This window comes from Hipposideros armiger, unplaced genomic scaffold (assembly GCF_001890085.2).
Source record: "Hipposideros armiger isolate ML-2016 unplaced genomic scaffold, ASM189008v1 scaffold_44, whole genome shotgun sequence".
Lineage (NCBI taxonomy): Eukaryota > Metazoa > Chordata > Mammalia > Chiroptera > Hipposideridae > Hipposideros > Hipposideros armiger.
Window position 1 is genome coordinate 1295693 of NW_017731394.1, and position 23572 is coordinate 1319264.

Genomic DNA, 23572 nt, shown 5'->3' on the forward strand with positions numbered 1-23572 from the left:
GGGGAGGGGGACATTCGGTCCGTAACAACCACTGAGGTGTCAACTATGGCACAGAAAAGCTGAAAGCCAGCTCTGCAAATAGTCACTGATTGGCTTAAAATTATCTCTTTGATCTATCCAGGAGCAAAAACATAGTTTATATACACACCTCTCTTCTGCTGTAAATCTTTGAGTTTCACAGTGAAACTCCCTTCACATAGGGGTCAAAGAGTTTTGCCATTGAATCATATTCTTTGAAGTTCACAAAGGCAATAATATGTCAGTTTCTAAATAAATCTTACCTTTCCCCATTTCTATGTTCTGTAATTTTCTTGGTCAGGACTACTATATAGTAACCAATGACTTGCTATCTCCCCCTTTCCCGTCTTACTTTCCTTTTGTCCATTCTCCACACAGCAGTCACTGATTTTAAACAACTTATGTAACTACCCACTGGAAGCCCTTCAATGCTGTTTTTTTGCTCTTAGGATAAAAGTACAAAACTAATGGCAACTTCCACTTTCAGTCATGATGGAGTTAACAGGGACCAGATATAAATTTCTGCCTTAAAGGACAAAATTATAAGAATGGTTTTTAAAAATTAAACAATAGGCAGCACAGACAGTAATACCAGAGAGAAAGAAAACAAATAAGATGAGCCCTACAATTGTCCTAGCTTTCTGCCTGGAGAGAATTTCTAGGCTACAATACAGGAAGAGTGAAACCAATCAGAGCCTGTAGGTCTTCCTAAATTAAGGAAACACACTTCAGACGTTGGGGAGGCCTAGGCAACTAGAATTTGCAGAGGGAAGTGCCAGAGAGGAGAGTGTTGCATAAAGATTGAGTTCTGGAGATTTGTGAAGGGTTCCTCCTTGAGATTCCAACTAAGTACTGACTAGTGTACATATAGGAGGAAACTACCAAGACCAAGGAAAGGACCACCATAAAGAGTCAGGCAGAACAACCCCCTGAGCTCACACAGGAACTATTGGGTTGTCGGAAAAGTGATGACTCATGTTTGCAACAGATGACACTAGTTCATTTTGGGAAATACCAGAGTCATTTGCATCTATGTTACTGCTATGTCATTTGACAGCTGACAGTTCTAGCTTCATTCTAAAAAGATTGAGTGATTTGGTTGAGTTTTGGAGATTTTACAAGTTGAAGATGGAAGACCAAACTGCATTTTTGCCATATTTTACTGTTTTACTTCCATAAAGGGAAGAATGTGTGTCAAACTTGTAAAAAGTTGCATAAAGTTTAAGATGACAATGCTCTACAAAAACGTCAGTGCCAACGATGGTTCACGAAATTCCGTGCTGGTGATTTTGATCTAAATGACGCTCCTCGGTCAAGTAGGCCCACCGAGGTTGATGACGACAAAACAAAGGTATTGATCGAGTCAAACCCACGTTACACGACACAAGAGATTGCAGACATATTGAACATCCATCATTCAAGCATTCATAACCATATGAAGAAGCTGGGATACATAAGCAAGCTCAATATTTGGGTTCTGCATGAACTCAAAGAAGTTCATTTGACGGCACGTATAAACATCTGCAACATGCTCATTAAACGTGAGGAAAACGATCCTTTTTTGAAGCAACTGATAACTGGTGATGAGATGTGGATTGTTTACAACAATGTGGTGCGCAAATGGTCTTGGTCCCGACGTGATGATTCGCCTCAAACGACATTGAAAGCAGACATTCATCAGAGGAAGGTTATGCTCTCGGTGTGGTGAGATTTTAAAGGTGTCGTGTTTTTCGAGCTCCTACCAAGGAACCAAACAATCAGTTTGAATGTGTACTGTTGGCAACTGGACAATTTGAATGAATCCATCATCCAGAAACATCCAGAGCTTATTAATTATAAAGGAGTTGTGTTCCAACATGACAACACGAGACCGCACACAAGTTTCATCACCCGTCAAAAATTATGGGAGCTTGGATGGGATGTGTTGCCACACTCACCATACTTGCCTGACCTTGCACTGTCAGACTTCCACTTGGTTTTCTCTCTTCAGGACTCCTTGCGTGGTATAATGTTCAATACAGATGAGGCTGTAAATCAGCATCTTGTTCAGTTTTTCACAAATAAAGACAGGTCCTTCTATGAACGAGGAATTCTGAAGCTCAATGAAAGATGGCAAGAGGTTATCAAACAAAATGGGCAATATATCATTGATTGATCTTTGTTCTTTATATAAATAAATGCCCTTTGAAAAACAGACAAAATACGTCATGACTTTTCCGACAACCGAATAGCAGGATTCACGTTCCCCTCAGTCACATTGGAAAGACTTCCTAACACTAGTAGAGTCCTCAGAATATTACTGTCTCACTAATGCAACAAAATTGGACTTCAAATAATAGCTGTTCTGGGCCCATCTAAGAAAGCTTAAAAGCAAGCCTGAAAAAGATTAAACTGATTCTACATCACTGAATTGCATCCCAGAACAAAGCCCAAAAATACACACAGGAATACAAAAAAAATTCAACACCCAGTAATGTAAAATTCACATTGTCATCAAATAAAAATTACTAAGAACTCAAAGAAGCAAGAAAATTTAACTCATAAGAAATATCAATCCATAGAAACAGACACAGAAAAGACAGTAATGACAACATTACTAGACAAGAATTTTTAAATAGCAAATATACTCTAAGTTCAAGAAGGTAGAGGAAAGCATAAGCATAGCAAGGAGAGACATGGAAGATAAAAACGACTTTAGAACTTTTAGAGATGAAAACTATAAATTTTGAGATGAAAAATACACTGGATAGGATTAATAGCAGATTAGATATTTTTGAAGAAATGATTAGTGAACTTGAAGACATTGCAATAGAAACTATCCAAAATAAAAACAGAGAAAAAGAGACTTCAAAAATTAAGTGTATTGGGCCAGCCGAGTGGCTTGTTGGTTGAGTTGGCTTGGGAGCACAAGCTCTGAGCAGCAGGGCCACCAGTTTGGTTACCACATGGGCCAGTGATGCTGCGCCCTCTACAGCTAAAATGGTGAACAACAGCTTGACCTGGAGCTGAGCTGCGGTGAGTGGCCGGCGATGTCATAGGCTGCAGTGGGGCTGCAGCTGGGAGCTGGCGTGAGGAGCCATGAGCCACCGTGAGTGGCCGTCCAATGGCCAGCAACCAACTGCCTCAGCCCAGAAGAGCACAATGACCATAATACCAACATGGGCCAGTGAAGTGACGTCCTCCACAACTAGACTGAAGAACAAAAGGACAGCAACTTGTCTGTCCACCCTTCCCCGATTCCCCAATGTTGTTCCCCTCCCCCAATTCCCCAATAAAATCTTTACAAAAAAATTAAGTGTATTAATGAACACTATAATAATTTTAAGCAGCCTAATATAGAACTAATTGGAGGTCCTGAGAGGGAGACAAAAAACAACTTTTAAAGAAATAATGGCTAAAATATTTCTAAATTTAATAAAAACTATAAACCCACAATTACAGGAAGCTCAAAGAAACCCAGAATAAGAAACATGAAAAACAAAACAAAACCCAAAACAACCTACATTAAAGTACAGCATAATCAAATTTCTTAAAGTCAATGATAAAGAGATCATCTTAAAAGCAGCCAGAGAAAAAAAGACACATTATAAAAGAGAAACAAAGATTGAAATGACAGCAAAAATTTTGTCACAAACAAGGGACGTCAAAAGTCTGGAATATTTCTAAAGTACTGAAAGAAAAAATTGTCAACCTAAAATCATATACCTAGCGAAATATTTTTGAAAAATGAAAGTAAAGACTTTTTTTAGACACATAGAAGCTGAAAGATTTCAACAACAGCAGACGATCACTACAAGAAATGTTAAAGGCTGAAGGATAATGATACAAGGTGAACATCTGGATCTATACAAAGGACTGAAGAGCACTGGAGGTGGTAGCTATGAGGTAAATGCATGAGATTTTATTTTTTAAGTTCCTTTAAAAGAAAATTAACTGGTGAAAGTAAAAATAACTACAATGTATTATGCCAATTTATAACATATGAAAAATAAAGTATATAACAATAGTCCGAAGGCTGGGGAGAAGGGGGTAATTAAGTATACTGTTGAAAGTTTTCATACTACACATGAAGTAATATTACTTGAAGTTAAGCTGTGACAAGTTAAAGATGTATATTATAAATCCTACAGCAATCCCCGCACAGACACACAAATAGGCATATCCAATAAGCCAATAAAGGAGATAAAATTGAATTATGAAACTAATCCAAAAACAGACAACAACAACAAAAAAACAGGAAAAAGGTATATGAACAGCTGGGACAAATAACAAATGGTATCTCTGACCACAATGAAATTAAACTATAAAATAATATCAGAAAAAATAGTTGGAAAATCCCAAACATTTGTAAGTTAAACAACAAAATTCCAAATAACCCCTAATCAAAGAAAGCGACAAAGGAAAATAGAAAGTATTTTCAACTGAGTTAAAAAGATAATGTCAAAGTGTATTGTATGTCGCTAATGCAGTGCTTACAGGGAAATTTATACCATTAAACACTTACATTAGGAAAGTAAAAAATTCTAAAACTGATGACCTAAGCTTTCCTTTTAAGAAATTTGAAAAAGAGCAAATAAATCCCAAAGTAAGCAGAAGAAAGAAAATAATAATAAGAGCAGAAATTAATAAAATAGAAAACAAAATAAATCAAGGAAACCAAAATCAAGTTCTTTGAAAAGAAAAATAAAATCTCATACCAGAAAAATAAGAGGAGAATAAAAGAGAAATTACTAATATTAGGAATGAGAGTGAATGCAACACTACAGACCCTACAGTCATTATAAAGATAATAGGGAAATTATCATGAATAACTTTACGCCAATAAATTGACAACTTAGGGGCTGGCCAAGTGGCGCATTGGTTAGGAGTTGGCTTGGGACGCCAGCTCTGAGCAGCAGGGACCTGGTTCGGATCCCACATGAGGGCCAGTGATGCTGCGCCCTCTACAGCTAAGATGGTGAACAACAGCTTGACCTGGAGCTGGACTGCCATGAGTCACCGGCGACAGCGTAGGCTGCAGTGGGGGTGGCCAGCAGCTGGCATGTGCTTTTGTGAGCCACCATGAGCAGCTGTCCAATGGCCGGCGAGCGACTGCCTCACCCGGGAAGAGCGCAAAGATAATACCAACATGGGCCAGTAAAGCGATGTCCTCCACAACTAGAGTGAAGAACAAAAGGACAGCAACTTGTCTGTTCTCCTCCCCAATTCCACAATAAAAATCTTCAAACAAAAAAAATTGACGACTTAGATGAAATGGAGAAATTCCTTGAACAGAAACTGTCAGAGCTCATTCAAGAAAAAATAGATAACAAGAATTTATTTTTGTACATTGGGTTTGTACCCTGTAACCTTGTTGGACTTTCTCATTAGTTCTGATAGTTTTCTTAATGGATTCTTTGAGATTTTCTATATACAAGATCATGTCATGCACAAATAAAGACAGTTTCACTTCTTCCTTTACTGCTTTTATTCTATTTTGTTGACTAACTGCTCTGGCTAGAAGACCTACTATAATGTTGAAAAGCAGTGGACTTCCTTACCTTGTTTTTGATCTTAGGGGGAAGTATCCAGTCTTTCACCATTAAGTATAATGTTAGCTATGGGTACTTTGTAGATTCCCTTTACCAGCTTGAAGAAGTCCCTTCTATTCTTAATTTCTTGAATATTTTTATCATGAAAGAGTATTGGATTTTGTCAAATGTTTTTTCTGAATCTATTGAGTTGATCATTTGGTTTTTGTTTTTTATTCTATTGATATGATTTATTATATTAATTGGTTTTCAAATGTTAAACCAACCTTGCATTTCTCAGATAAATCCTACTTGATCTATGGGTAAATTTTTTTAGGTAGCTGGATTCTGTTCACTAGTATGTTGTTAAAGATTTTTGCATCCATATTCCTAATTATATTAGTCTGTAGTATTTTGTGTGTGTGTGTGATGACTTTGTCTGATTTGGGTTATTATTTTTCAATAAATTTGGGAAGTTTTCTCCATTATTTCCTCAAATATTTTTTCTGCTCTTTTCCTTCTATCTTCTCCTTCTGGTACTTCCATTACATATATGTTGGTGTACAAATAGCATCCCACATTTCTCTGAGGCTCTCCTCATTTCTCTTCATTCTTTTTTTCTCTCTGTTTTTTAGTTTGCATAATCTCTTGATCTATCTTCATTCAAGTTTACTTATTCTTTCTTCTGCCACTTCAAATGACTATTGAGCCCCTCTCATGAGTTTATTATTTCATTTACTGTACTTTTCAACTTCAGAGTTTCCCCTTGGTTCTTTTTTATAATTTCTATCTCTTTATTAGTATTTTAAGCAATATTATCATATACCTTCATTTCCTTAATTGTGGCTTCCTTTAGTTCTGTGACCATGTTCATAATAGCTTCTTTGAAGTCTTTTTATGATAACTGACACCAGATCACTCTTATAGACAACTTCTGTTGCCTGCTTTTTTCCTGGGTTATGGGTCATACTATCTATCCTGTTTCTTTGTATTTGTCATAAGCTTCTGTTGGAAACTGGATGTTTTCAGACAATATATTGTAGCTTGTAGTAACTCTGAGTATTGGTCCCCAGCCCTTTCTAGGACTCGTTGTTTGCTTATTGATTTAGTGACTGGCTGTGTTATTTCAGCGAAGTCTCCCTTCCCTTCTCCCACAACCCACAGTGATGAGCCTCTGGTGTTGCTCCTCAGAGAAGTGCAGTTTTGGGTATGCCTACAGTCATGCTGAGGTGACAGCATCTTTGGTAGGGCTTTCTTCTTTTTCCCTGACCACACCAAGTGTTAAAATTCACTAATTTCTGGCTGATTGCTCTGTTTTCTGGCTGACTGCTGTTTTCAACAAGGGCCTGAACAAAAATTACTCTACACATTAATCCAATCAAGGCTCATTTGAAGGAATAGTTTCTGACGTCAGTGTTTGATATTTGTTCTGAACCCTTTCCCTGCTGTCTCATTTCTGGTTCTCTTTGAAAACTAGCCAGCCTACAGTTTAGCTTGTATCTTGAATCTTCTACCAATTCCTCTTTTACCACAAGTTGCAATGTTCTTATGAGTGTTCTCCATGCTCTGTTGCAAATGAAGTCAGTTGCTTTGGGAAGAGATTAGTAGTTATCTTTTTTATGACCTGCTTCTCCTGCCAGGCAAAATCTCTGAGCTGGGGGCAGGGAGCATGATGGTAAGCATCTCTGAATAACATCCACATTCTAGCAGCTCAGTGCTCCTTGAGGGCCATGGGGTGCAGAGTAGCTGTGTGGAGTCCTATTGGCTTGCCTCTCCTGTCATGAAACCACTGCTTTATGAGCCAGGGCAACGATGATCAGGGTCCCAGTATTCTCAGCATGTCACACCCAAGGTAGAGCCTCCATTCCATGAGTGGGGACTGAGGAGAAGAATGGAATTCCCATCTCTCAATCATACTCGCCTAGGACCTCAAAACAGGTAGTTGGGGGCAGGATGAGAAGTGATGTTCTGCTCCTCTAGGACAGAAAGCCCTCCCACTGGGAGCTGGGGGAATAGGGAGCCCTGCAGCTATCTGGAGTGTTGGGAAAACTGGACATCCACATACAAAATAATGAAGTTGGACAATTATATCATACACAAAACTAAGTTAAAATGGGTTAGAGACATAAACATAAGATATAAAACTCTTACAAGAAAACATGGATAAAGTTTCATGATGTTCAATTTGGCCAAGGATATTTTGGATATGACATCAAAAGTATAGGCAACAAAACCAAAATTGACAGAGTACTCTATCAAACTTAAAATTTTTCTGCAAATAAAAGGAAAAAATCAACAAAGTGAAAAGTCAACCTACAGAATGGGAGGATAATAATTGCAAATCATTATTATCCTGATCAGGGGTTTCTATCTAGAATATGTATTTTAAAAAACACTCCTACAACTCAATAACAAAAGAACAAATAACCCAATTTAAAGATGGGCAAATGACTTGAATAGCCATTTCTCCAAAGAAGACATACAAGTGGCCAACAAGCATATAAAAAGATGCTCAATATCAATGGTCACCAGGGAAATGCAAATCAAAACCATGAAATATCACTTTATACTCATTACGATGGCCAAATAAAAAAAAATAAAAAAAACAGCAAATAACAAGTGCTAACAAGGATGTGGAGAAATTGGAATTCTTGCGTATTGCTGACAGGAATGTAAAATGGTGTAGCCATTATGAAAAACAATATGGAGTTTCCCCAAAAACTTAAAAAATTAGAATTAACATTTGATCCACTGACTCCACTTCTTGGTGTATATTCAAAAGAACTGAAAGAATTATCTCAAAGAGATATTTGCACATGCATGTTCATTGCAGTATTAGTCACAACATCCAAGAATATAGCTAAAACTACTATGCTGCACACTTAAAAATGGCTGAGAGCAAAATTTTATATTTGCTTTGTTTTTTTTTGCCAGAATTGGAATTTAAAAAAATTTATATAGAAAACAAACACTGCAGTCTGTTCCCACCACCCTTAGCTAATTACTATGGTATCAGTTACAAAAAGGTCTTGAGTTTGATATACTGATGTATAAGTTGAATTCTTGGAAGATTCCCTCTAATTCTTTGACCTTGACTTGAAAAGTGTGGATACCCTCACTATTCACAGTTGCCCAGACTAGAAATATAGGAATCATCTTTGATTCTTCCCTTTTTTTCCTTTAACCACTTGTAATCGTCCACCTAGCTGTATATATTCACTGAGCACAATACTTATCCATTAGTGCATGCTCAAGAACATCTGTAGAAGGAAGAAATCTGTTAAATCTTCCCATTTTTTCCCTTGTACTTCTCCTTCAGCAAAAACTAATAGCACTATTTTAGACCAGGTCCTCTTCATCTGTCTCCTTCATGGTTTCAGAGGTCTCCTTACCTCTAGATCAACGGTTCTCAACCTGTAGGTCACAACCCCTTTGGGGGTCGAACGACCCTTTCACAGGGGTCGCCTAAGACCATTGGAAAACAAAAAGATATTTACATTATGATCCATAACAGTAGCAAAATTACAGTTATAGAGTAGCAACGAAAATAATTTTATTGTTGGGGGTCACCACAACATGAGGAACTGAATTAAGGGGTCACAGCATTAGGAAGGTTGAGAACCACTGCTCTAGATACTCAACCCTTCAATCTCCTCTTTACACTATCACCAGAATTTGGTTTTCTGATTACCAAAGACCCCTCATGATGTAGCCTACATCATATTTCTCACCTAACCTCCCTTCAGCTCTCCCATCTCTACTCTTATGGACCCTACTCTGTCAGTTACCTTAGGCAGAGAGAACAGGGCTGTGGGAAGGAAGGGGAGAGGAAGGGAAGCAGGAAGTGTGGGAAATAAAAGAAAGGAGATGAGACCTTTCTAAAGAAAAGGTGCAGCTACAGCTAATTGTAATGGAGTATAACATTATTAGCATTGCAGGAAAAATCCCAACCCCGTGTCACCATGACAGTTCCAACAGGGCCAGTAAAAAACAAGGGAATCCCACCTCTCGAGGGGAAGAAACAGTCAGCTGGAGGACAGCAAGGACCCACCTGGGAACGCCTATAATGCCACCCCTAAAGCGTGAATATTTTGCACCCTCATTCGAATAAAATCCTAAGCCTCTTTGTTTTTTGGCACAGTTGCTCTCCTCCTGGCGTGCCCACTCCCAATATTTTGGGAGCATATTCTTTTCCTTTCTTTTAATAAATCCACTGCTTGCTTGGTTTTGTTTGCATGACTTATTTGGTGCGTTCTTGAATTCTTTCCTGTAACGAAACCAAGAACCCTTGTTTTTCTAATAACATAGCCACACAGAGCTTTTTATTGCTGAGTATGCTATTTTAAGCACATTTTCATGTTTTTACTTGTGATATTTCTTCTGCCTGCCGGGAAATTCTCTACTTCCTCATTTTCCTTCTCCATCTGGTAAACATCTTTTAAAGCTCAACTTTAACACAGACCCACAGGGAAGCCTTCTATTTCCCCACACACAGAGTATGACCATCCTCCTTCTGTGATCCCAGAGAACTCTGAAAATGCCTCTATTCAAAACTTCTCACATGGCCTCACTGACAGCAATGAATCAGGTCAGATAAGCCTGTGGATGCAGCTTTTTGAAGAGTTGCTATGCAGTTCAAATAGTGAAAATTCCCAGGGAATGGGCCTTTTTTCAGGTGCACCAAACCTGCTCTGCCCTGTTCAGTGGCAGCTAGGCCACTGTTTTTCAGAGATACTGCTGTGGTTTTTGAGGCTACTATGTGGCTAGGGAGAGAGGGATAGGAGCAGAGCAAATTAAACACCACAAATCTCATTGTTCTGAGATGCAGCCATTTTTCTTGAATAAACAGTCCTCGGGTTGTTGCAAGGCTTTGGTTACTTTCTAAAGCTCTGAAAAAGTTGAGCTAGACAATTATCGCCAATGACCTCATTGTTTTATAGAGGAGCCGATTTTTGGAAGTCCTTACTCTGCCATTGTAGAAGTGCTTCCCAATAAGTGCTATTCAATTATGAAGAATCATATTATATGAAGGCTTCACTTACAGCCTTATGACACATACACTGGAAAACAAGATTTACAAAACAAGCAAGATTGCTGTTCCAAACCAAAGTTGTCTAAGTCCTAATGATATGGGCCAAGCAAGTAGCTCCCCACCCCACACACACACTGAACAATTTTGATTTTAAGTTTCTTTTCCCTTAAAGTTTCCTTTTTCCCAGGTTTTTTTAATCTCCTACCCCCTGCTTTAGATAATTGCCCTGAAATTTGTGATTCATACTTGTTGATTATAATCATTGAAGCCTAATGTTCTTTTCAAACCCATTCTGGGCCCAGCTCCTGGACAATTGATGCCACCTGAGTGACCAGTTAAATGGCCATGAGCTCCATAAGAAGCTATATTTTCCATCATGTAGCCACCCTGCATCAACAGCTTTGAGCTCTGCTCTTTAAGAAATTTATTAATTAATATCTATTTTTCCTCATTCAGGGGCCTTGGAGATACAGATGGTACCCCAACAAGACTGCCAGTCCCAACCAAAGAAGCCTATGCGGTCTTCCAGGCAGATCTCAAGACCCCTTCCTCTCATAGGGATCACATTTCTCAAGGGGAAAACAAGGCAGGCAGTCAGAGGCAGGCATTGGGTCTCTGCATTCCTGAACGTCCAACGCAACCCACAGAATGCGACCCCAAAAGAGCTCCCCTCTCCACCCAAAACTTCCGCTTTTTCATTGTAATTATCTACCCCTAAAAGAAAACTAATGGGTACAAAACACCTAACTATTTAAGACCAGTCACTCACACCTGCATAGTAAAGGCCATAATGACCTTCATTTCACCTGGTCCTCATTATACCATCATTATAATATCATATATATGCCCAGAAGTTCATTAATATCATTATAACAGATTGAATTCTGGGAAGGAACATGCGCTGCCTAAAAAGACGAGATAAGGCTGGCCGAGTGGCTCAGCAGGTTAAGAGCACGAGCTCTGAGCAACAGAGTCACTGGTTCAATTCCCACATGGGCCAATAAGCTACGCCCAAGCTGAGCTGCCAACAGGTGGCAGGATGGCTCAGCTAGTGAGAGCATGTGCTCCTAACAACAAGGTTGTCGGTTCAACTCCCACATGGGATGGTGGGCTACACCCATCCTCAACAAAGATTGAACACAACACCTTGAGCCAAGCAGCCACAAGCTGCCAATGGGCAGCTAGATGGCAACTGGACTTAGAGCTGAATTAGCTGTGCCCTCCACAACTAAGATTGAAGGACAACAATCCCCTTCCCCAATTCTGCAACACTGTTCCCCTTCCCCAATAAAATCTTTAAAAAAATACAATAAAATTAAAAATAAATTAAAAAATGAGGTAATTGCCTCTTGTCAATCAAGTGGTCCCACGCCCAGAGAGGAACAGTCCATTCTAGGAAAAAAAAAAAAAAGATAAAAACTCCAAGTCCTGTCCAGTCAGCGCCTTTTGAGCTCCATCTTTTGCTGGGCCTGCTCCAAATTCTTTGGAGTGTACTTTTCCTCCTAATAATGAAGCCCTTGGCCCTGGCCCTTGGACCTTTGGGCCTTTGAGCGTCTATTTCTTTGAAGTGCACTTTTTCTTCTAATAAACTGCTCTTTCACTACTTTACCTTGGTATCTCGTTCAATTCTTTGCTTGAGACCTGACACCGCGCTGAAGACCTGTTCTCCGGTAACACTAATTTATATGTTTCCTTTTAATATTTACTTCTACTAGGGTACTTTAGTATTCATGCCATTTGTTAAAGTCTCACTTCTACAGACAATTGCAAGGTCATACGTGAAAACATAGGAAGAATGCCTGGTTTCATATTTCCAAATGACCCTTTACTTCCCTTATCAAATAGTTCAGTCAATGTCCCAAAGAAATGTAAACTAAAAATAACATGTATCTAAATGTCACAAAAAGGCAAAATATAAAAGTTGCCATGAATGAAAATTTTTTAATGATTTTAATTGGAAAAAATCTACACATTTTATAATGAAATGGTTAAGTGAATGTTGTTATATTTATGTGATAAGAGTGTATGTAGACTATAAAATGTTTACAAAACGTTTATAATATGTTTTAGCATTAAGGAAAATATATAAATACAAAATTTTATATACAGTAGGCTCTCAAATACATAAAATACATGCATTATTTTGAAAAACATTAAAACTGCTACAAATGTTGATAGTGATTGCTTCTGAATGGTAGGATTTTTCTTTATATGTTTTTTTAATTTCAAATGTTCTACAATGTCCAATTAGCTCTATTCTAAGCAGTGAAAAGTGAACTTTGCTTAAAACACAGCTTCTTTCCTCTCTAAACTTGGTATCATAATGCCGGACTTAGCTAACGGCTGATAATGAAGAGCTGGGGAGAGAGTGTTCCCTGAGTCCTGTAATAGGGTGAAATGTTCATTCTCTTTGACTCCATCTTATTTGTCACTGGCATTTCTCCTATGGCCTTCAGGCCAATACCTCCTGTTATAGATATGCTAATTAACTAGAGGAATTCCTCTTGAGCCTTGAGTTTTTGCAAGAAGTCACTTGCCAGAAGGTGCCTCTCCCGAAGAGGTGGAGAAATATGTACAAAATAATGGCTGTTTATCAAAGATTTACAGGAGCCTCAAGACGGGACTTCAGTCAGTAAGGGTCAACATGATACAAGCCAAGCAAGTAGCTCCCCTACTGAAAAACTTTATTTTCTTTCTTATAAGAATTTTAAGTTTCCTTTTCCCCAGTTTTTTTAGCTCCTATTCCCCTGCTTCTTAATTATTTTATAAATAAGTTTCTTAATCATAAACAATAGATTGTTTTTAGCCTGAATCGTAAGAGTGTTTTTACCCCCTGCTTTAGATATTTATCCTGAAATTTGTGATTTATACTTGTTGATTGTAATCACTGAAGCCTAATGTTCTTTCCAACCTGTTCTGGGCTCAGCTCCTGGACAACTGACACCACCTGAATGACTGGTTGAATGGCCACAGACTCCATAATAAAATCTAACTTTCCTCATTCAGGGGCCTTTGGGATACAGATGGTACCCCAAAAAGACTGCCAGTCCCAACCAAAGAAGCCAATGCGGTGTTCCAGGTGGATCTCGAGACCCCTTCCTCTCATCTAAGATCAGATAGGGAAAGAGTTCCATGAATCCCCCAATAGGTAGGGACAGATTTACGCCCCTGCCCAGCAGGAAGCAGATACAAAAGAGACCTCCTGCCCCTCAACTTCTCATAGAGATTTTATGGGGATCACGACTCTCAAGGGGAAAACAAGGCAGGCAGTTAGAGACAGGCATTAGGTCTCTGCATTCCTGCACAACCCACAGATTGCAACTGCCCAAAAGACCTCCCCTCTCTACCCAAAACTTCCCCTTTTCATTGTAATTATCTACCCCATGAGGAAACAAATGGGTACAAAATACCCAACTAGATTAGACCAGTCACTCGCACCTGCACAGGAAAGGCCACAACGACCTTCATTTCACCTGGGCCTCATTATACCGTCATACATATAATATCATACATATATGTCCAGAAGTTCATTGAGATCATTATAACAGACTGAATTCTGGGAAAGAACACGCGCAGCCTAAAGAGATGAGGTAATAGCCTGTTGTCAATCACAGGTGTCAATCAAGTGGTCCCATGCCCAGAAAGGAACAGCCCATTCTAGAGAAAAAAGGATAAAAACTCCAAGTCCTTGCCAGTCAGAGCCCTTTGAGCCTTTGAACCACAGCCTTTTTGAGCCATGATTTTGCTTGGGCTCGCTCCTAACCCTTTGAAGTGTACTTTCTCTTCCAATAATGGCCCTTGAGCCACTGCCTTCTGCCCGGCCCTCTTCTACCTCTTTGAAATGTACTTTTTCTTCTAATAAACTGCTCTTTCACTACTTTACCTCTGTATCTCATTCAATTCTTTGCTCAAGATGCCAAGAATCTGGACACCGCGCCGAGGAGGACCTATTCTTCAGCAACATAGTGGCTAGGATTTCCAGTTTTCCTTGAGGTCCGGGTTCGACCCCCAGTGTGGGAACCTAGCCCAGATCCTGCCAGGTTCAACCTCTGGTGGGAGAGCCAAGCTGGAGCGGCTAGGATTCCCAGTTTTCCTCCAGGAGGCCCGGATTCGAGCCCCAGTGTGGAACCCAAGCCCGGGCATCTCCCCAGAAGGGCTCACTCTCCAGTAACAAACATACTGGGAAACGAAGAAAGTTAGAGATTTGTCGCTCTTCCTTGGATCTCTGTTGACACCTTGGATCCCTGTCTGCAGTTGTCACCCACCTCTTGCCCAACCCTCCTCCCTTCCCTTGACATAAAAGAAGGCTGAATTCTGAGCTCTCTTAGGATGGATTTGAGGAAGCTGTAAGACTCCTCCATGTTCTTGAGCTGGCGCTCAATCAATAAACTTTTCAATACTCCAAACTCTTGACATTTTTAATATTGGCCTTTTGAAGTGCACACAAACACTGAACTGGTAACAGTCAGAGTTTGTTACTGGCAGAGCCAGGATTAGAAATAACTTCCCCTACCTTCAAGTCTTCATACTTCTCTGGCTATAGATAGCAAGCTTTTGCTGGGGCCTTTTGGTCTGCACCCCGTGGTATATCCAGGTTGCCGGCTTCTTCAGCTCAATCTCTGGAATATATGAGGCAAAAGGAGAACTCATCATCAAGTCATTCCTGGGTACCAAGCCCCTTGGCCAGTCTACCTTCTTTTCTCCACCATTCAGACTCTTCTTATGTTTGTTTTATGCATGGTATCTAGGGGTTTTTTGTTGTTGTACTTAGTAGGAGAAATGGGGAAATGCACTTCTATTCCATCTTCCCAGAAACAGAAGTCTGTAGTGAATTTTGAATTTAGAGTTTTGTGTATTCTCCTCCTCCTCCTTCTCTTCCTCTCTCTCTCTCTCTTTTTTGTTTTTTTGTTTTTGTTTTGTTTTTTTGTTAAGAGGTCCCACAAATTTATAATAAGTTTCAGGCCTCACAGAATATAGATCCATCTCTGGTACCTGGCACATAGTAAGAGATCAATAAATGTTGTTTGAATAGATAAATGATTATATCCCATAATTAAGATCTAATGAAATTATGGTACTAGACATTGAATCCTATTAAAAATTATTCCCTTGAAACATTAGGAAATTACGAGGAAAAAAAAATCTAGTTTGAAACACCCCTCAAGCAGTGATGATAACTGGGTATCTGCAGTATCCTTTTTTTAAAAAAAATATTTTATTGGGGAATTGGGGGAGGGGAACAGTGTTGGGGAATCAGGGAAGAGAACAGACAAGTTGCTGTCCTTTTGTTCTTCAGTCTAGTTGTGGAGGACATTGCTTCACTGACTCATGTTAGTATTATCATTGCGCTCTTCCCGGGTGAGGCAGTTGCTCGCCGGCCATTGTATGGCCGCTCGTGGCGGCTCTTGGCCCCTCACGAAAGTTCACGTCAGCTGCCAGCCAGCCCAACTGCAGCCTACGCCGTGGCTGGCAACCCACAGCAGCCCAGTTCCAGGTTGAGCTGTTGTTCACCATTTTAGCTGCAGAGGGTGCAGCATCACTGGCCCTCACGTGGGATCCGAACAGGGGCCCTGCTGCTCAGAGCTGGCATCCCAAGCCAACTCTTAACCAACACGCCACTCTGCCGGCCCTGTGGTATCTTGATATTTTGGGTAATCCTTTAAAAAATTGAACCGCCACAAAAAAAGACGCTAAGTGGTGACCAACTGAGAGTGCTGCTTAAGGGTGAAGAGGAGCACTGCCACCCTAAAATGTGCATCTTTGGGATATTGATTAATTTAAGCTGGTTATTTTTAAGAAACAAAAGACTCAGGAGAACCTATGACCTTACCCCTAAGTGACCAAAAGAATCTAGATAGAAGACCTGCTCCTGGAAGGGAGCCATCTATCATCATAGATAATTACCATTTAATAAGAACTAGATGTGATAGACAGAGAGGAAGCCAGCAAGACCGTTTGATCAAAGTCCTCTCATTGTTTCAAGATGGCCTAGCAAACAATTGTTTACTAAACATTAACTTTTTTCATCTCTCTGTGAATTGCCTTACTTCCCTTTGAAGTCCCAAACCCTTAACTTCCTCTCCCTTAGTACAGAATGACATATATACCTCATTTTGTCTTACTGTCTTTGGAACTTTCATGCTTATGTGAATTCCCTGGCACATGTATTAAAGCTTGACTTTGTCCTGTCAATCTGTCTAATGTCATTTTAATTATTCAACCAACCAGGAGAACTAAGAGTAAAAAGGGGAAACTTTCCCCTTCCCCACAAGTGATCTCAGGTACATTTTTTAGTCAGCACAAGGTTTTACCTTTCATCTAAATCCTAAATATAAGCCTCACGGATCATTTATTTCAGCAATCTGGCTATGTCCTGAAATCATTTGGGAAACGTATTTCCAAGAGCAAAGGAGATGGAAATTTTCTGTACATATCCCACTGGTAATTATTACATTATATACTCTTTGGACTTCCAAGCAACAATGTATAACAGGCTCTTAACAAAGTACAACTGATAACGCCAAAGGAACTTAAAAACATGGAGAAAAAGATCCACATCAGTAAGTAGGTATGATCCAAATACGCCAAAGTTAAAAAATTTCTGCTAAACAGAATGTTGAATAATATAAGGTTGAAGAAAGATACCAGAGATGACGTTCAACTCCTTTTCCAAAGAAAGCAGTAAATGGTATGGCAAGTAAATAGAGGAGATCTTAGCAGAATCCAACTATCAACCCCTAATTAAGAGGAATAAACAGTGACAGAAAGTATAGGTCACAGACTTTAGGGAACAGTCCAAATGAAACAACCTGCATATATTTAAAAGGCTTTGGAAAGCCGCAGAAATTGGAAGGCTTCAGAGCAAGCACACCCACACCAAACATAAGCCGCAGGTGATGTGGTATTTCCCCCTCCTAGGAGGAAGCCGCAAATGGGAAGACACTGAATAAGGTCATATGATGTATATAAAATAAAAAGCTAGAAAGCTGGGATTTCACCAAACACAAATAAAGTAACTCTTGGGATGTTGGAGTGTAGACCCAGTTATGTAAATTTATACCAATTAACTGTCCTGTGTAAAGGCTGGAGAGAAGGTGCTCTACAACATAATGTATAATGTGGAAACCCAAGGAGGATTCCTTTCCCTGGTTTTTCCTCTCCTCTTTCACGTCTGGAAAAAAAATTCAAAATGGAGTCTATGGGACAATTCTGCAAGGTATAGAAGAGAACCTAGGAGCAAGGCGGAGAGGGTCTATTTTTCACTCCTTAGTTCATCAAATATTCATCGAATGCCTACTGTGTAAGATTCTGCACCCAACTCCAACGTGTTTGGGTGGGGGAAGGAGGGAGTTCACACACCAACAAGCAAGCAATTCTCCAATATCAGCTGACTGTCTTACAATTCAACTCAATTTTGATACTATCTAACCAGAGATAGCATCATTTCCACAGAGTGAGGGCTCAGTCCCACAAGACTGCCCTCCACCACCACTTTAGATGCCAGTTACAAAACCAGGCTATCACCTGTGCTTCTGACCAATGGACTATAGACTGGAAGTTCCAACAACACCCTCCTTGGGTTATAAGATAAGGGCTCAGTCTCACAAGACTGCCCCCCACTTCAGAGGCTAATTGCAAGTCATAGGTTAGCTGCAACTTCTGTCCAACTTGGCTTCAAATCGGAGGTTCCCATGACCACCTCTTTGAGTTTGATTAATTTGCTAGAGTGGCTCACAGAACTCAGAAAAACATTTTACTTACAAGAGTACTGGTTTATTATAAAAGTATATAAATCAGGAACAGCCAGATGTAAGAGATGCATAGGGCAAGGTATGTGGGAAGAGGCAAGGGGCTTCCATGCTCTCTCCAGGCTTGCCACTGTCCCTGAATCTCCACATTTTCATCAATCTGAAAGCTCTCTGAACCCCAGCCTTCGGGTTTTTATGGAGGCTTCATTACATAGACATGATTGATTAAATCATTGGCCATTGGCAACAGATTCAACTTCTAGCCCCACTTCCCTCTGCAGAGGTGGGGTGGTGGGGACTGAAAGTTCCAACTCTCTAATCTTTTGGTTGGTTCTCCTGGCAACTGTCAAAAGTCACCTCATTAACATATAAAGTACACCTTTATTGCTCTCATCCCTTAGTAAATTCCAAGAGTTTTAGGAGCTTTGTATCACAAATGAGTGATGAAAAGAAAATTCTGAGATGTCCTAAATTAATTACAGCTGGCTGGAGGGTGGAAGGAAAAGACAGGAAAGGTTAATCAGTTAACAACTGCAAGGCAAAGGGCCGGCCGATTGGCTCAGTTGGTTAAGAGCTTGCTCAAGACTGTGAGCTCTGGGCAACAGCGGTTCAATTCCCAGCCCTAGCTGAGCTGCCAACATGGTACCAGGATGGCTCAGCTCAGCAAATTAAAAAAAAACAACAACAACTGCAAGGCAAGCAAAACCAACAGAAGACTGCTTCCATTCCTGAGTGTATGTTGAAACTGAACTAAATTCTAGGTGGCTACTTCTGAGATTATCTCAAAGGGAACAGCTGGGTGCCATAGACCATCAGGCATCTCAGCTTCTCGCTTACACATGAACTTTCTGGACTGTTTCCCATAACCAAACCAAAGGAGTGTGGACCAAAAGGGGGCCACATATGAAGTGTGATAAAAAAATATGGTGAATGTTTGAATAAAAAAATTCTTACAGTAAAAGACATATTGCCATTAATCCCCCTCAAAATAATCCCCCTCACTTCAAAGACACGTATCCCATCATTCTTGCCTCTTGCTGAAGCAGTGCTGCAAGTCCTCTTTCCTGAATCAATTCAAAACATTTACCTTTCATGGTCATTTTGACTTTGGGGAAGAGCTAGAAGTTGCTCCGGTGATAAGGTGGATAAGGACACACTGTAATGTTTTTATTTGACAGATATTGCCATACCAGAAGCAATGTGTGACATGGAGCCTTTTCATTGTGATCACAAAATGCGGTGAATGCTGCTGCCGAGTGCGATCTAACAGAAAGGCAGGGATATTCAATACGGGAAGCGGTGCATCAAACCTTCATGACAAGTTTCAACTTGCTCGGTGCAGTCAATTGGGTGTGAGCTACGGTTGAGAGGAGGTGTGTTTTAAAGTGTGCCGTAATTCACCCTCCATCATGACAATGCACTGTGTCACACATCACTAGCACAGTAATTTCTGTCAAATGAAAGAAAACATTACGGTGTGGCCTCATCTACCTTATTCACCAGATCCGGCACTGTGCGACTTCTGGCTCTTCCCCAAAGTCAAAATGACCATGAAAGGTAAATGTTTTGAATCGATTCAGGACATCAAGGCAGCTATGACAGCGCAACTAAAGACTCATGAAATAGGACTTCCAGAACTGCTTCAGAAAGTGGCAAGGAGCAAGTGTGTTCGAAGCAAAGGGGGTGTTTTCAGGGGGATTAATGGCAATGTGTCTTTCACTGTAATTAATTTTTTTAAATTTAAACATTCACTCTATGTTTTTATCACACCTCACACTAAATGTGACAAGCTCAGGGGAGGCTGCATAGTAGGCCTTACAAACTCAAGAGACAGAAATTAACCACACAGGATGGTCTGAATATAAAAATTCCTACTATAGGCAGGTCATGGCCAGTAGTCACATCCTTGGCCTGTAACTTCTTCGACAAAGGTCACTCTTTACCTTAGTGAGCCTATCTATTGCATCTAAGATAACATACTTTTGGAATGTCAGAGTAATCCCTTTCTCCTGACCCCTCAGCACAACCCACTGCACCAGAGCATCAGGCTACAGAACCCCTCATTGTTATCTTGTTCCTCAAGTGAATACCATCTCTTTGTGCTGTAAATGTTAATTATTAACAGTCCTGTGCCTACCAATGTAAAAGAAGTATGTGTTTCTCCATTTTACTTTTTATCCAATCCCAGAGATTTCCCCGCTCTGCTTTCTCCCACCCGCTTAATGTGCCTCCAATGGGTTTTATGTACCGTATTTGCCGGCGTATAAGACGACTGGGCGTATAAGACGACTGGGCGTATAAGACGACCCCCTAACATTTCCACTCAAAATACAGAATTTGTTATATACTCGCCGTATAAGACTACCCCCTCTTCCGCACACCTTCCACACACCAAATAAAAGGTAAAACAATATCAGATTTGATTTGGCCCACTGAAGTGCAAACAAGTGCATTGTATTTCATGTCACCACATAACCGTTTTGGAGATGTTGAGCCACCATGTCTGCTACATGTTTTTCGAGTTCTGGCCAGTGTGTGGTGCCTCTTCTTAATGCACACTTACCCCTTGGCATACTCTTTAATGCTTTCTCATTTGATTTCCAGTCCCGAACCATCTTTTCTGTTACTCCATATTGTCTTGCAGCAGCACAATTATTATTTTCCTTAGCAAAGTTTATAACTTTCAGTTTAAAATTTGCATCATACTTCTTTCTTTTGGCTGGTGCCATGATAGGGATGATAGGGTTTGACTGGTCGACATTTTCTATGCTGTACTGTACAATGGTGCAGTATTGTGGTTGGCTGTTGGCTGTATACAAAGCCTGATTTGATTGGTCCCTGCTCCCTGTTTGCCCGCCCTGTCACTATAGCAGTCTGGTCCACCCTTGCATCAGCATCTCCCTGGGACCTCACTAGTGCACAAGTGCGAGCTCTTCAACATTCTAACAGGCACCATGATAGCGCAAAATCGCGAATCTTCAATGCATATGTAAAGAAATATATGGTAACCCGAATTTACCACACTCGCAAAATCGCACACAGCCGACCATACACCCAGTATGGTATCGCGATTTGCGATTTTGCGCTATCATACTGGGTGTATGGTCGGCTATGTGCGATTTTGCGAGTGTGGTAAAATCGCATAACAGCAAAATCGCATAACAGCCGAGCATACACCCAGCAGCGCTGCTGATGCCTGAACGGTATGTGGAATGAAGTGGGCGGGCATCGGGAGGCCACTATGGCATGGGGCAAGCACTATGGGCAGTCTATCTGAAGTGTACCTGGCGTATAAGACGACCCCCCACTTGGAGGCATATTTTTCAGGGCCAAAAGATCGTCTTATACGCCGGCAAATACGGTAACCCTCCTTACATCTCCTCCCTTGATTCTAATGTATAAAATAAGCTGCAAAACTGCCATCCTCTGGAGCCTTTTCTTAATCCATTGCAATTTTGTTTCCCAGCAATTGTCGTCAGTTTGGCTCAAATAAACTCTTTAAATTTCTCTACAGGTTTGGGCGTTTCTTACATCAACAGGAGCAAACACTTCTTCCTTTCTTAAGGGCTCTGCACCTATCCCCAAACTAGCTCCTCTTCACCTTCTCCCACTCCATCTATAGCCAATATAAATTCTTTCAAAACAACTTACATCATTCTTTGATGTATTAAAAAAAAGCCCATCACTCCAGAACAGTGGACAGGTTGCCTTCTCCACCTAGCCCTACTGCTCATGGTTTAAGACTTCATGCTTTAAGGGGCAGCCGGTTAGCTCAGTTGGTTAGAGCACAGTGCTCATAACACCAAGGTTGCCGGTTCGATCCCCACATGGGCCACTGAGTTGCACCCTCTACAACTAGATTGAAACAACTACTTGACTTGGAGCTGATGGGTCCTGGAAAAACACACTGTTCCCCCAATAAAAAAAAAATTAAAAAAAGACTTCATGCTTCAGGACCTGGTCCTTTTCTGGTTAGCATATGACTCAATAAACTCTTTCTTTTAGAAAAGCTTTAGGCTGCGTAAGTTTTTTGCCCACATGTAGATTATATTGGGGAGGGGGAGGAAACAGACAATAAACAATAGATATTTTCTAAAAGTCAGTATGATAGGGTAGGTAGATAGAAACGAGCAGAAGGAGAGACCTAGCTCCAGTTAGAAAGTCCCTTGCTGCAGCTCCTACTTGGGTCATGACCCCTTGCAGCTGCCCTCACTTAGGGCACCAATGCCTCACTAGCCCAGCAGGACTCCAGGGTGACACATGCCCCTAAATCAAAGGGAGTGTTGTTAGAAGCCAGAGAAGGGAGGAAGACTTCCCGCCTATCAGAATATACATCCTACTTATCAGGACCATTTTAGTGAGCTTCTCAAACAAATCACAAAAAGAAAATTCACAGAAACTACCTTGAGGACCAAAAGGGAGGACTGGGCACCTCAGCAGGAAAGAAAGAGAGATAAGGAGAAAGGAAAGAGGGAGGCAATTCTACTCACAGAAATAAAAGCCTTCATGCAATGTAAGGAGAGGCCTTTCTCCCTCTTGGGATAGGTCCGCTCCACATCTTAGAGTGTATCTGCCATTACTAATAAACTTACTATCTGTCCTATACTTGCACAAAACTCTTGGCTGAATTCTTTCCCTTGAGAAGACAAGAACCGAGGTAAAAATCATCACAACCTGCTAACAAGTAAATGTTTTAGAAAGGGATCAGAAATTTGGAAAAAAGAAAAAGACCAAGATAAGGAGGACCTGCAGTGTTGAGGGATAGCTGTGGAAGATGAGGTTATGGCTGCAGTGTTTAAATAGGATGGTTAAGGAAGTTCTCACTGAGAAAGCAACATTTGAGTCAAATTTAAAGAATATGATGGCCGGCCGAGTGGCGCGTTGGTTAAGAGCTGGCTTGGGATGTCAGCTCTGAGCAGCAGGGCCCCGGTTCAGATCCCACATGAGGCCAGTGACACTGCCCTCTACAGCTAAGATGGTGAACAATAGCTCGACCTGGAGCTGGTCTGCTGTGAGTCACCGGCAATGGTGTAGGCTGCAGTGCGGCTGCAGTGGGTTGCCATAAGCTACCGTGTGTGGCTGTCAGTCAGTGTGAGCGTCTGGCAGCTGGTGTGAGCAGCCAAGAGCCGCTGTGAGCGGCTGTCCAGAGGCCGGGGACCGATCTACTTCACCCAGGAAGAGCGCAATGATAATACCAAATGGGCCAGTGAAGCAACGTCCTCCACAACTAGACTGAAGAACAAAACGACAGCAACTTGTCTGTT

The 23572-nt window shown here is 40.7% G+C and overlaps 1 long non-coding RNA gene across 2 annotated transcripts in view; it reads right to left on the reverse strand.

Moving 5' to 3' along the window:
• Positions 1–23572, reverse strand: part of LOC109381129 (uncharacterized) — a 32569-nt gene that overhangs the window by 2593 nt on the left and 6404 nt on the right. The window contains exons 2-3 of one of the 2 annotated variants that reach the window (XR_002123641.1): positions 15074–15179; positions 2084–2116 (exon numbers count right to left, since the gene is read on the reverse strand). This is a non-coding gene — a long non-coding RNA (uncharacterized LOC109381129). Of the gene's footprint in view, positions 1–2083; positions 2117–15073; positions 15180–23572 lie in introns of those variants that run through there. The other variant, XR_002123642.1, reaches the window with a different exon arrangement.